Here is a 13,536-nt window from a genome sequence, read left to right as displayed (position 1 = left end):
TAAATCTAACGACAATAAGGTCAGTCAACAGAACTATATTGTTGGCGTGGCAATCGTCCTTATTTTAGCGGGTTATATATAATAGCAATAAAATCTTCCGTGAAATTTCGTGGTCGTACATACTAGAAAAGTAAAAACTCTGATAAGACACACCATTATTCAAAGTTAGAAAATAAATAAACGGAACAACAAAAACTAATATTTGTTCTGAATCTTAGATTAGGCGTGTATTAGCAGTGTACACAATCACACATTTGAGCCTAGCACAACGTTTACTGGTTGCATTAGCATTAAGTGTTCTATATTATAAGGATGTTCTTATCCCGTGCATAAAAACAATGCCGTGTTTGTCAAAACCTTTTCAACTTTTGATCTTCAATGCTGTACATGTACAACTTTTTACTTTTTCACTTTCGATCTTTTATATCTGGGCGTCACTGGTGAGTCTTGTGTGGACAAGGCGCGTTTTTGGCGTATTGAATTTTAAACCTGATGCTTTTTGTTATCTATTAATCATGTTTTTCTTTGTCCAATATGTTCTCCTATTTATTTGTATTGTAGTCCTGTAATATTATGTTGTCATTTCAATATTATATTTAACTTAGCCATTAAAGTGCGAGGTTTGGTATGCCATAAAACCAGGTTTAACCCACCACTTTTATTCCCCTTTAAAAGTGTTCTGTACCAAGTCAGGAAGATGGTCATTGTTATATTATTGTTCGTTTCTCTGTGTGTTGCATTTTAACGTTGAGTCGTTTGTGTTTTCTCTTATTTTTGAGATATTGAGATAAGACGTGGCACGGTACTTGTCTATCCCAAATTCGTGTATTTGGTTTTCATGTTATATTTGTTATTCTCGTGGTGTTTTGTCTGATGATTGGTCAGTTTCTGTGTGTGTTGCGTTTCGGTGTTGTGTCTTTGTTCTCCTCTTATATTAAATGCGTTTCGCTCGGTTTTGGTTTGTTACCCCGATTTTGTTTTTTGTCCATGGATTTATGAGTTTTGAACAGCGGTATACTACTGTTGCCTTTTTGAGACATCATGAATTCAGTATTCCTACCGTGCCAATACTTTGAACTGAAATTAATGATATAAGGCAATATATGATCGTCATACAATCGATAAAAAATGAAAGCAAAACGTTACAAATTGCATGCGTCCGACACGCCGGATCTACCTTCATCAAGAACGTTCAAAAGTCGAATTCTTTTTTTATAAAAAAAACAATAATGTGTAACAAACGAAATATTTGATAAAAGTTTAAAGTTGATTGTTTAAAATTTACATTCAGTAACCTCATCTACAGACATGATTGCAGATAGTGAGAAGTCGTGACGCAAAAAATAAATAAGTTCAAATTTGAGAGATAACACGTGTTTTGAGACATTTAATTACTTAATGTTTAGCAGAAAATATAAACATACTCAGCCATACCAAACTTTTTTGGCCTTCTTCGAGTTGATCAGTTTTCACTGTTACTCATAAATGATGGACGCTGGGAAAACCAAATAGTTCTGAATTATTTATTTTATTGTAAAATATTATTTGTATCATTGTCTAGAGTGTTTATAAAGTTCTTAAAACATGCAAACTCCCTCGTGTATTGTTCTTATTTTGAATGGGAATTTACAGTGACCTGGACATTACGCAAGAGAAAATAAAATCAGCAAGTTGTTTATCATTTTTTTTCGAACCAGTCAGAAATCATACAGAATAAGAAAATAAAACTTGATCCAATTTTCATATAATGACATATTCGAATAACGTCTTTTATAAACTGTACATGATAATAAATGCATCTTGTGAATTTGGTTTGCAGCATTCAAATCATCGTCTTCCAACTGTAAAATATTAAAACACAAGATTTGATTAAATATGTATAATATTCTTTTATGATACTATTTTGTTGGTGTAAAAGTTTTGTAAACATACTAATTTTACTTTTACATAAAGACTGGGATTAAGTGTTGAAGACATCAATAACTTTACCAAACCTTGGCATAGATATGTTATAAACCTAAGACAGAAGTTTCTTTATGACCAAGAAATAACATTCAAATAAGAAAGATAGATTAAATACTAGAAATATTTTTTTTTGTCATAAAACAACTTCTGTCTTACGTGATATTAAGGGAGAAGACAGTTTGATAGATAGCATTATATTTTAATGTTTTACCAAGAGAAAACATTCCCAAGGAATTTCAAAGTTTAAGGAGAAAGCAAAATTAAGAGAAAACAGATCATTTTAACCAAGTTAGATTATGCAAGACAGAGTGAAAACTTTACAATACTTGTATGTCGAATTATATGATTGTTCGTTTATTTCATTTCAGACAAAGTAAAACTTTTCGGAATGTCTGCAGAATATGTGTCTGATTCGGCCATTTATATATGCATCAACGCTGTTTGTAATGAACTTCATTAGTAAAATGGATATTATTTATCAATTCCCCACCGAATTTTTGCACCTGTCCCTGATTTTTTTTTGGTCGGGTAATACATACATATATCTGGTAATTTTGGACCACTCAATTGACCACTAAATGGACAGCAGATGCAGTCTTCATCGATTTGACCATCGCCATCGTTATCTGGAAAAGTATTTATACTGGTTTAGTTTTAGTTAAGAATAGATAACTATCAATATCGTTAATTTGGTGAAATAATTGTGAGGAAAAAATGGGAGTATATTTCAAACTCTCAAAATATACATTCCCATTACAAAATACCAGAATTTGTCAATATTTAGGATGTTATGAAAATCATTATTAGTCACATTGTACAGAAATATTATAAGTCATATTATATAAATAAGAACAAAAAACACACGCATTTATACTACATGAATGATCGGCTAACTATGTAGTATGTGTTTTGTTCCTTGTTGAAGTCCATACGAGAATGTATCATATTTGCTACCTACAACATCATTAAGTCTCCGGTAGATCAAAAAATATTATATAATGACAGGGAACTGAATTGGGTGTGGGAAGTCTATCTCTGAGAAGTGACTTGGTTTCGGGAGATCATGTTGTATATCCCTGGGAACTGATTCGGGTACGAGAGGTCGTGGGGTTTATCCCTTAAATTGACTTGGGTGTGTGGTTTCATGTGTTCCATTTCAGGAAACTGCCTCATGTGCGGTATATAATTTTGTATATACACCAGACGCGCGATTCGTCCACAAACAACTCTTCATTGACGCACGAATCCAAAAAAAAAGTTTTAAAAAAAGCCAAATGAAATACGAAGTTGAAGAGCATTGAGGACAACAATTCCTAAAAGTTTTGCCAAATCTAGCTAAGGTAATCTATGCGTGAAGTAGAAAAGTCTTAGTATTTCAAAAGTTTCTAAATTTTGTAAACATACAATTTAGAAATATAACCATGTCAATGACGATTCATGTCAGCACAACCAGTGCTGACTACTGGGCTGGTGTATAACCTCACCTTTTCCATCTGATTGTTCTTCGTCTATTTCTCCGTCACAGTCGTTATCTACTTTGTCTCCCTCTATCATCTGACTAACAAGGCAATCCTGCAATTTATAATAATTATCAAAATAAAATGTTTTCAAACAATGCAACCATAACATATAGCCCTTTTTACGTAGTGATCAATGTCGGGTTATTGGTAGAAGAACGTCTACACCCCGATGATGTCCAAATCGATTGGTTTCTGTGAAGAATGTTGAAATATGGAAAAACAAAGGTTGGCATGTAGGTGAAACTTACATAAATGAAGAGATAAATGAAAAAATAAACAGATTGATGCCCGATTTATATAATTCCAAGGTCGTCAGTCGGCACCAGAGGCAACAAAGCAGCGCATCTATTTTTGGTGGGCAAATATCCACTTTTTGATATATGGGCATGAATAGTATTCATTACAATGCTGAAAGTAATGAAATTCTGGTACCAAAGTTTATATTTCAACAACAACAAAAAACGAAAACCTATACATGTATATAAAAAAATTAAATCTAATCAAATTCAAAGATAAAATCCCTATCAACTCACTAATACACGATTGGTCCTATAAATAAAACTTGTCCTTGTATTTCATGTTCTAATACATGTAGACAGCAAATATTTAATGAAATCATTCAATTTATGTCACCAATTTTTGACGGTAAGCCACCATTGGATCATATTTGTGACACATTTAATCCTATAAGAAAAATACACACATATAAGCATGATTTGTTTAAATCCAAAATATATGCCTATATGTATATATATATATAACGATTTTTTTTACATGCACACGTACGCTTAAGTCACAAGTGTTTACGAAATTCATCTTTAACTTGACATGTTTTTTTTATATAAAATTATTAAAATCGTAAATTTCTTGACAAAAAACTCTCGGCTAAAGGAAAATCCAAAAATGAATTGTTTAAACTGTAACTTAACTTAATTAATTGGTATAATAAAATCCTTCATAGATCACAGGAAAAAGTAAAAATACAAAAATACTGAACTCCGAGGAAAATTCAAAAAGGAAAATCCAAAATCAAAAGGCAAAATCAAAAGTCCAAACACATCAAACGAATGGATAACAACTGTCATATTCCTGACTTGGTACAGGCATTTTCTAATGTAGAAAATGGTGGATTGAACCTGGTTTTATAGCTAGCTAAACCTCTCACTTGTATGACAGGCGCATCAAGTTCCATTACATTGTCAACGATGTATGAACAAAACAAACATACTCAAAGAGTAAAAATGTCAAAAATAGGGGTACAGCAGTCAATATTGTGTTATCATCTTAATATCACTATACACACAACAAATGTAACAAAGAATCAAAAAAGGCATACATCAATTTTAACATACTCATTTTGCTTTTCTTGTACCACTTTATTTATGTATATAAAGTCTACCCGTAAAGGAAAGAAGGTTTTCATTGCTGGTGTAAAAATGCACGTTTGAAATTCGTACAGGTAGACATAAAAACAATTATGTCGTTCAAAGTATGAAGGCATACATACATGCATCACTTTTGATTAAATGTTGTATTTACGCCAGACGCGCGTTTTGTCTGCACAAGACTCATCAGTGATCAAAATCCAAAAGGTAAAATAGTCCAAATAAATTACGAATTTGAAGAGCATTGAGGACCAAAACTTCTTAAAGTGTTGAGAAATACAGCTACGGTAATCTAGAATCAAATTCATTAAAGTGTCGTCGGAAGTAAAACGTGAAAACTTTACCAATAACTTGTTTGTCGTCGGGTATGACTTCATGTTCACTCAGTCTATCGGAGGCCTTCCAGTAGGGATTTTTAAAAAGAAGCATTCAATACTTGTAATTATATTTTTTAGCTAGGCTCATGAAAATACGATTTTTGTCAATTTTTTATCCAATTTACCTGTGAACGTTACTGTAGGACCACATGTCATCATGACTGATGAATTTTATTGTGTAATGAAGTTTATTACGGAATAACGCGAGATTGCAGTGTAGCAAATCAGAATAACGTATTATAATGAAACATACATCTAATGTAATTATTCATATTCAAAAACTTACGAGACAGCATCGATACCAATTCATGACACAAAATAAATACTAATGACAGAAAAAAGATAATTACATCACTTTAATTTTAAAACATGAAATAAATATTTGTATAGGAATATTCTAAATACGAAAGATCTACATGTTGCCTTGGGTTGTTCAATTATCATTGTTATTATAGATATAGCTGCATTAAAAAGAGAATATGTGGTGGTATAGACAATCAAACAAATTCTTTCCAGGGACTACAGATGTTAGCAAACTATATGTCCCTGTAAAAACATTTAACAATGAGCAAACGAACACCGCATGGAAATTGAGAAATGGTCCACAATATTATTTTAGTCATTTTACCGAGTTTAAATTTAAATACCTGACGAATTATAGTCCTTATCTTTGGATATCTTTGTTTAAAAAATAAAGAAAATCATGATATGTTTGAACATTTTGATTATGCAAGTCTTGGTTAAGAATCATTTGCAAATAAGCTAACAAATACAATTTTAGACCAGATAAAAGTTAAAGATGACATAATTCGATAATCGCAATTGTTACATCGCTTTGACGTCCCAAAACGCTAATCGATCAACACATGCATTGTTACTTTTAATGCAAGCTAAGTCATTTTTATCTGTAGGAACGTGCGATAACATATTATGAAAATTGATTGTCAAAACATAAAAAAAGACACAAGTAAAGAACGTTTAAGTATTCAAAATAAATCAAAATTCAACGGTAATTCCTGATTTGTATTTTGAACTATGTTATTTAGGCGTTGACAACCTTTGGTGAGCCCACAGTTTAAATGTCTATAATACTGACGTCGTAAGCAATGGCTGTTACAGACGAACTTTCACCTAATCTGTCCCAGTATATGGAATATTAAAGAGCGGCAATCAATGGCCGAAGCTACACTGTTATGAAAATGCTTCTATTCCTGAGGTAGAAAAGCCTAAGTATCTCTGTATTTCACTTGTCTAGAGTGTCTGTCAAATGTATTTGCGTTTGGTACATGATCATATTTACATGAATCCCTTTTTACCCTACAAATAATAAAACAGTATGAAAAGGAATCAAATGTCAACATCCCTATTCTAATAGGGAACTGTTATCATTTGGTTCACCATAAACATTATATAAAACCGAAGTCTAATTGTTTTACACATATACTTATATAGTTACCGTGTTAATGGGTTTTAATAATAACCCAACCGGAAATCCGTATGATTCATGGTCCGCCTTGCCAACTAGTATTCCGCTAAATACTGTAGTTGGATCAGTATGCATGACTGTATGTGTACCAATTGATATTTCCACGTAACCCCCTACGAGATGAGTCTCGGGTATTTTGTGAAAAATTTGATTGTCAGCTAACGATCGATTATCAATTCTAAGGCCACTCGTCTGAGAGGAATCGATGATAAACATAAATTAGTTCGAATAATTACCGTGAGAATATTCCGGAGTTGTAAATGTATATTCAAAAGCATATTGTTCTATCGGAACGACAGTTATCATTGATGGATCAGCATAATCACCATGACCAGCTCGTGTCAGTAAAAACTGGAACACTGATATAGCTTTGTCAGCAACTATATGAGAGTACAAACCAGAACTATAGTGTTTTTGGACGTACTGACCTGCTTTTTCAAGTTTGAAATGGTCCTGAAATGGTTTCCCAGAGTTTATACCAGAAACGTGTACGTGAGTGTCGTCTTCGCTAGCAATGAATCTAAATATATCGCCTATATCGTGTATGTCGGGTATTGGCACGGTGGCAAAATTACTACCCCATGACGATAATGGAAGTAGCATTTCCACAAGATGATCACGTGAGTCTCCATGTCCAACTACAGTTTTCTTGTTTCCACTTAATACGGCTATTGGCTTACTGGATACAATATGGGAGCCAGTTAAATCGTGTTTAGAACGAACCTGTAGTGTACTAAGTCTATCTAAAGTCAAATTCATCCATTCATCTCCATGATATGTATTTCCATTCAAAGTAACACTTAAATGATGTACATCTGGTAAATGAATGAAAACATTTGTTTCATCATAAACCCCAATAACAGCAAAAAGACAGTAATGTGTAGCAGGGGAATACGATACAGTATAATACTCTTTGCCAAGAACGTCAATTGGCAAAGCAAGATAAGCATCATCGGACCTTTCTTCTCTGTTTACAGCATAAACTTCGATTTCATCGTCTGCCTCAATAAGTACTGCTTTTTTAGTTAGTTCGGTGTGATGTAAACGGAGACTTGTATTCAGTTTGACTAACTGAGTCTGTCCATGAATTACCGAGAAAGTTTTGTAGAGTTGAGCATTTGGATTACCAGAGGCTGAAACATTGACATGGACTACTGTTTTCTTTGAGGTTGTAACATATATCTCGGGATTTATATTATTACCATGAATTACGTCGTTTTCCATAAAAGCAACTAAGAACTCCTTTCCTCTATTATCCAACACAGCTGAAAATATATAGACATAAATAACTAGCTGTCAGTAACTGCGAGTACTGTCAAATCGTATTTTCTTGTTAATTCGACCTGTTGATACTGTTTATAATGCTTTTTTGTCATTTTTTATTTATATGGATCTTGTCTGTATACCAGCTTTGATTATTTGTAATATCTTCAATTTTTCACTTATTCTTACAACATTTGTATAAACTTCAAGATTATAAAAAAACGGTTTTTTTCTAAAGTGAACGTTGATTGGTTAAATATTTCTCAGTGTGTTTGAATTTGTTTGTGAGCCTTTTGGTCATGCATTTGTATTCAGATATCGCAGATCAAATGTATTCGTTCATTGTGTAATCATACGTTTTTTGATTGAGTTAAGTCTGCCAATTGATATTTTATCGTATGTTTTTCTATGTAGTGATGTTATGCTATTGTTTCAGAAAAAGGGAGAAGGTTTGGATCCATTAAAACGTTTAATCCCTCTGCAAATGTTTGCACCTGTCCTAAGTCAGGAATCTGATGTACAGTAGCTGTCGTTTGTTAATGTAATATATACGTGTTTCTCGTTTCTCGTTTTGTTTATATAGATTAGACCGTTGGTTTTCCCGTTTGAATGGTTTTACACTAGTAATTTTGGGGCCCTTTATAGCTTGTTGTTCGGTGTGAGCCAAGGCTCCGTGTTGAAGGCCGTACTTTAACCTATAATGGTTTAATTTTTAAATTGTTATTTGGATGGAGAGTTGTCTCATTGGCACTCACACCACATCTTCCTATATCTATATAATGTAAACATAAAAGCATGTTCCAAGTCAGGAACCTCTGGTCTTCGATAGTCTTGTATGTGTTTTTTTAAATTTTAGTTCATTCATATATTTTGGAGATAAAGTCATAAGAAACGAGTGACCGGTGCAAAATAATGTTCTTCCAATTCTTAAACCAATGCATACAAACATCATCAACTTAGTCTTCTGTGCTCGAATTTATCATTTTTTTCGTGTAATCGTATAATCGTCATTTTGTTTTTCAATTGGTCAGTGTTGTTGTGAAAATATGGCAGGTAATTTAAGTTCGTGTTTTGAAGCCGAAGTTTAACGATTGTCACCTGTTTGTCAACAATTGACGAAAAATAAACACAAAAAACCACATGGAAATTGAGCACGTGTTTAATATGTAAATTCAGATAAATGTTTATTTTAAGGACATCCATGCGTATTGTGGTCACCGGATTTTTACGAGATGGGTCACACTGAGGTCACCTTGCATACGGAAAATATATCGGGGGAATTGCTTGCTGGAAGGAAGCAATTCAAATAGAGTAAACTTCTTCTAAATATAAATATGAATAAATTAAAGAATTTTCTTCAGAAAAAAGTATATGTACATAAGTTTTACAATGAAAACTATCCATTGAGTTATAAAAAAACATATGCATTATTTTTGTTTTGTTTTGAGATTTCTTATGACTTTAAGAATGACGTCCATTTTCACTGAACTGCACAATTATATTTAAGGGCTAGCCAAGGCCCACCTCTGGTTGTGGGATTGTTTTGCTGCGTTGCAGACTACATGTTATTGATGGCCTTAATGTGTTATCTGCTTTTTGGTCGGGTAATTGTTTCTTAGACATATCCACAAGTTTCATTCTCAATCTTATAAAGAAACACTACATTTTATTTATAATTGTAAACGAATTTCACAATCAATGTGTTTTTAACTTTTATTATTTCAACTAGATCAATACTCTTGTTGAGTCACTGTTTATCCAGTAACTCATGTCATAGAGGAAAGTGGATACGCGCAACTACAAGCTAAAACAAAACTCTCAACCAGGAAGACTGTGCGTGAAAAATACGTCATCAATTTGTCAATTCGGAATTGAAAAAAATAGCCTGTTCTATGTTCTATGATTATCTAGAAGCGTATTAGGGACATATATTTTTTTAAATGTCGAGATTATTCTTTAATTATCAGTTTTATTATTAATCGCTGTATATCACAACCACCTGCTCAAGGTAAGTTTGGTCTGATGATGTGTAAGCTCTTTTACTTGTCTTAGAAAATTATATGGCTGTACATTATATTTACTACGATAGAGATACTCAGATGGCTATCGTCGGTATTTGTACTGTAATGCTTATTTTAACAATGAATAGAGAACCAGTCTAAGGATACCCATGATACACAGTGTTAATGTTATCAACTTTAATCTCGAAATTGAACTCTTTGGGTTTGGAAATGCCTACTTTAATCTTGATATTCTATATCTAAATCTCGTAAGTAGCGACCTAATAATCTTTGAATTGAATGGAAGCACTTTAATTAACATGTACTCTTATCTATTTGGATGGTCTGTATCTTTGTGGTGACATACTGCATTTGTACTGCAAAACGTAGACATTTGTTGGCTTCCATTGTTTGCCTAGTGGTAATTATGATGAACCACTATTACCTTGTATATTGTCAACACTTCTCATCAAGAAAGTACATGACTTGATAAGCACTTGATAAAGTTACGCATTTCTAGTTAGGTTTACTTACACTTCTACAAACTGATTATCCTGCCACCACTTTGAAACACTTTTCGATTCTTATCAAAAAATTATCATTTCTTAGCTAAAAAGACGGTATGTCTAAATCAATAAAACAACAAGTCACCCTTAAGTTCCGTGAAGTAGGATACAGACATTTTATTGAAGGTAAAATGGGACGTCTGCTCATTTCCCTACCACAGCACATAGTTTACCTACGGTATTGGATCGAAAAATCCTTCAATATTTATTTTACAAATTTGGACGAACACAAGTTACAGTATAATCCGAACATTGCATATCTCAAATTTGTATCCTACACTCAAAACTGTCTTTACAAATTGCACTTTGTAAATATCGCTGTTTTACAAGCCACACCTTTTTAGGGGAGGTATATTATATTCATAGATATGTTAATTTGTTACCGCACTGGTTACCATATATGATATCTGTGTTTTCATCTCAAAGAGACATAACTTGGGAATGTTACCAGTATAGAAATACATGGAAGCGCTTCAAAAGTCGAGGTAGGGGTAGTACAAAATTTTAGTATAAGTGTTAACTATTAGAGTTTCAGAGCATATTTATATAAATGTTGCAAATATGCCGCACAGCCCTATATTTTGACCTTTGAATAAAATAGTAGTGCATATATATCATTTTCCGCTCCGGGATATACCCTGGTAGTTTTTCAAGAAAATTCATAGTAAGAGTGGCACAGTTTTCGCCGCAAATTGAGTTCCTATTGGAAATTACATTTTCTGTAATTTTAGAATTGTAACCTATACAAAGATTTGCTCACATAAACCTATAAGAAATTAAAGCGTTTTCCAACCTTCAATAACACTAGAACACACCCGTGAAATCGGGGGTCCGAGACTGAATTAACGTGTGCGTAAGCATTATTTTAGTATTGGTATTGTCATTTGATAAAGTCATGTCGATTATAAGATGCACAGTTTTCTCTGCTTTCAAAATCTTTCTGTTCGAACCCGTCGATCCGAAACTTATCAATTAATGGTAATTTTAATTATTTGTAAATAAAAGGGCCTGGAATGGAGTATTTTTTAATCAACAGCATTTTTTCTATATTAGTTATAAATAAAGTTTTCTTTGATTTGTTTACGTCATGCCGGCTAACAAATTAAAAACTGTATCTATACGCCTTATTTTAAGTCCAGATGTTTGGTATTGGTATTGTCATCTTAGAAAGTCATACCGAATAAAATACTACAATAGGGAACAATGTGACAATGATTGAATTTAGTAGTGTCTACCCTGTGATTATGACCCGTGCATATAGCAAAAACCTAAATACACCGTTTGGTGGTGCGCATGTCAGATGCGGAACGTACAGATAAGGTAATAGGTAAGAGGTGAATATCCTATTGGTATCGGTATCGGATTCGACCCGAAACTGGTTAAGTATTTGCAATATTAATTATGTGGAAAACAAATGCGTCTGGAGTGATGTTTTTTTTTATCAACACCGTAGTCCTATATATAAAGTAGAATTCTATGATTTGTCGTGCAGAAAAAAATGAACCGTTAATGTTATTACTACCACTAGGTCGATGCCTCTGATAGTGGACTGTTAGTTCCCGAGTATATCACCATCCCAGTAGCCAGTACCTCGGTACTTGCACGAAAATACGGATTGTTTGTGTTATTAAAAATGCTGTTACAAAAGAATGAATCTCCCTCATGCAAAGCTCTGATTCCTTTCTCGGATTTTGGCTATACTTTTTTGAACTTTTGTACTATAGCTCTTCATCTTTTATGTAAGCTTTAGATTTTATATATTTTAACCACGAGCATCACCGAAGAGACATGTATTGTCGAAATACGCATCTGGTGCAGAAAAATTGGTACCGTTAATGTTATAACTACCACTGGATCGATGCCTCTTCTGGTGGACTGTTAGTCCCCGAGGGTATCACCAGCCCAGTAGCCAGTACCCCGGTACTGGCATGAAAATATGGATTTTTTGTGGTACTATTTGCTGTTACAAAATGTTAAAGAATATAAATTAAGGAATGTATCTCCCTCATGCAAAGCTCTGATTCCTTTCTCGGACTTGGCTATACTTTTTGAAACTTTTTGACTATAGCTCTTCATCGTTTAATTAAGCTTTGGATTTTATATATTTTGGCCACGAGCATCATTGAAGAGACGTGTATTGTCGAAATGCGCAACTGGTGCAGAAAATTGGTACCGTTATTACCCTATGACGGCTGAAAAAAAGACCTCGTTATTTTAGTATTATAGATAAGGTATACTGTACCTGAAGTCAACCGGATCATACATAAATAGGCAGTAAAATAAATTAATAAAATCATTTTTAGATGGCACACACGTTACAAAACTATATCCAACTACAAGAATTAAGATTTCATCTTATCTAAACCGTTTATAGTAACGTGATGTCTCCACAAATAGACAATAATAGTGCATTGACTTGACATATCAACGATATAAGGAACTGAGAAAGCGAGGCTATGCCGAGCATTTTCCCCGTTTCGTGTCGAATCCTTATTTCGTTGATATTTCAAGTCAATCAACTATTATTGTCTTGATACTGCAATCTAAAAAAATATTTCCAATTTTTGTTTAATGTGTTAATTCTATTATTTGATTTAAATATTGGAAAACTCCCCCTTTTATAAAAAGGTCCCATATCATGCAGGCGGAGAAATATACAACACAATGAAATGTACATTTCCTGATGAAACCCTTAATCGATGGTAAAAGAATTGTTTGAGAATGAACTAGATTATCAACATTAATGATTTAAGTGAAATATTATTTTTTCTAAAACTGTTTAAGAAATAAGTTTGAGTCGTTGTATACATTGGAAACAGGAACAGGTTGAATAGGTCGCATGAATAATTAATTACAATTTCGGTAATTTCTATCTGAATATTCATGAGGAAACGTGTTATCGGGTCAGTGACTGTGTATGACATAGAAATATACAGCCAACGCATGACTGCTCAAATTTGACTGTGTATGACAT

General features: G+C 33.1%; 1 pseudogene; it reads right to left on the bottom strand.

The window, feature by feature from the left end:
* Positions 1-1,665: 1,665 nt before the first annotated feature.
* LOC134696689 (IgGFc-binding protein-like) lies at positions 1,666-12,927 on the bottom strand (annotated as a pseudogene).
* Between the last annotated feature and the right edge of the window lie 609 nt (positions 12,928-13,536).

The sequence above is a fragment of the Mytilus trossulus genome, chromosome 14 (genome assembly GCF_036588685.1).
Source record: "Mytilus trossulus isolate FHL-02 chromosome 14, PNRI_Mtr1.1.1.hap1, whole genome shotgun sequence".
Taxonomy (NCBI): Eukaryota; Metazoa; Mollusca; class Bivalvia; order Mytilida; family Mytilidae; genus Mytilus; species Mytilus trossulus.
Note: the sequence above shows the minus strand (reverse complement) of the source record. Positions and strands in the feature narration are given on the sequence as shown.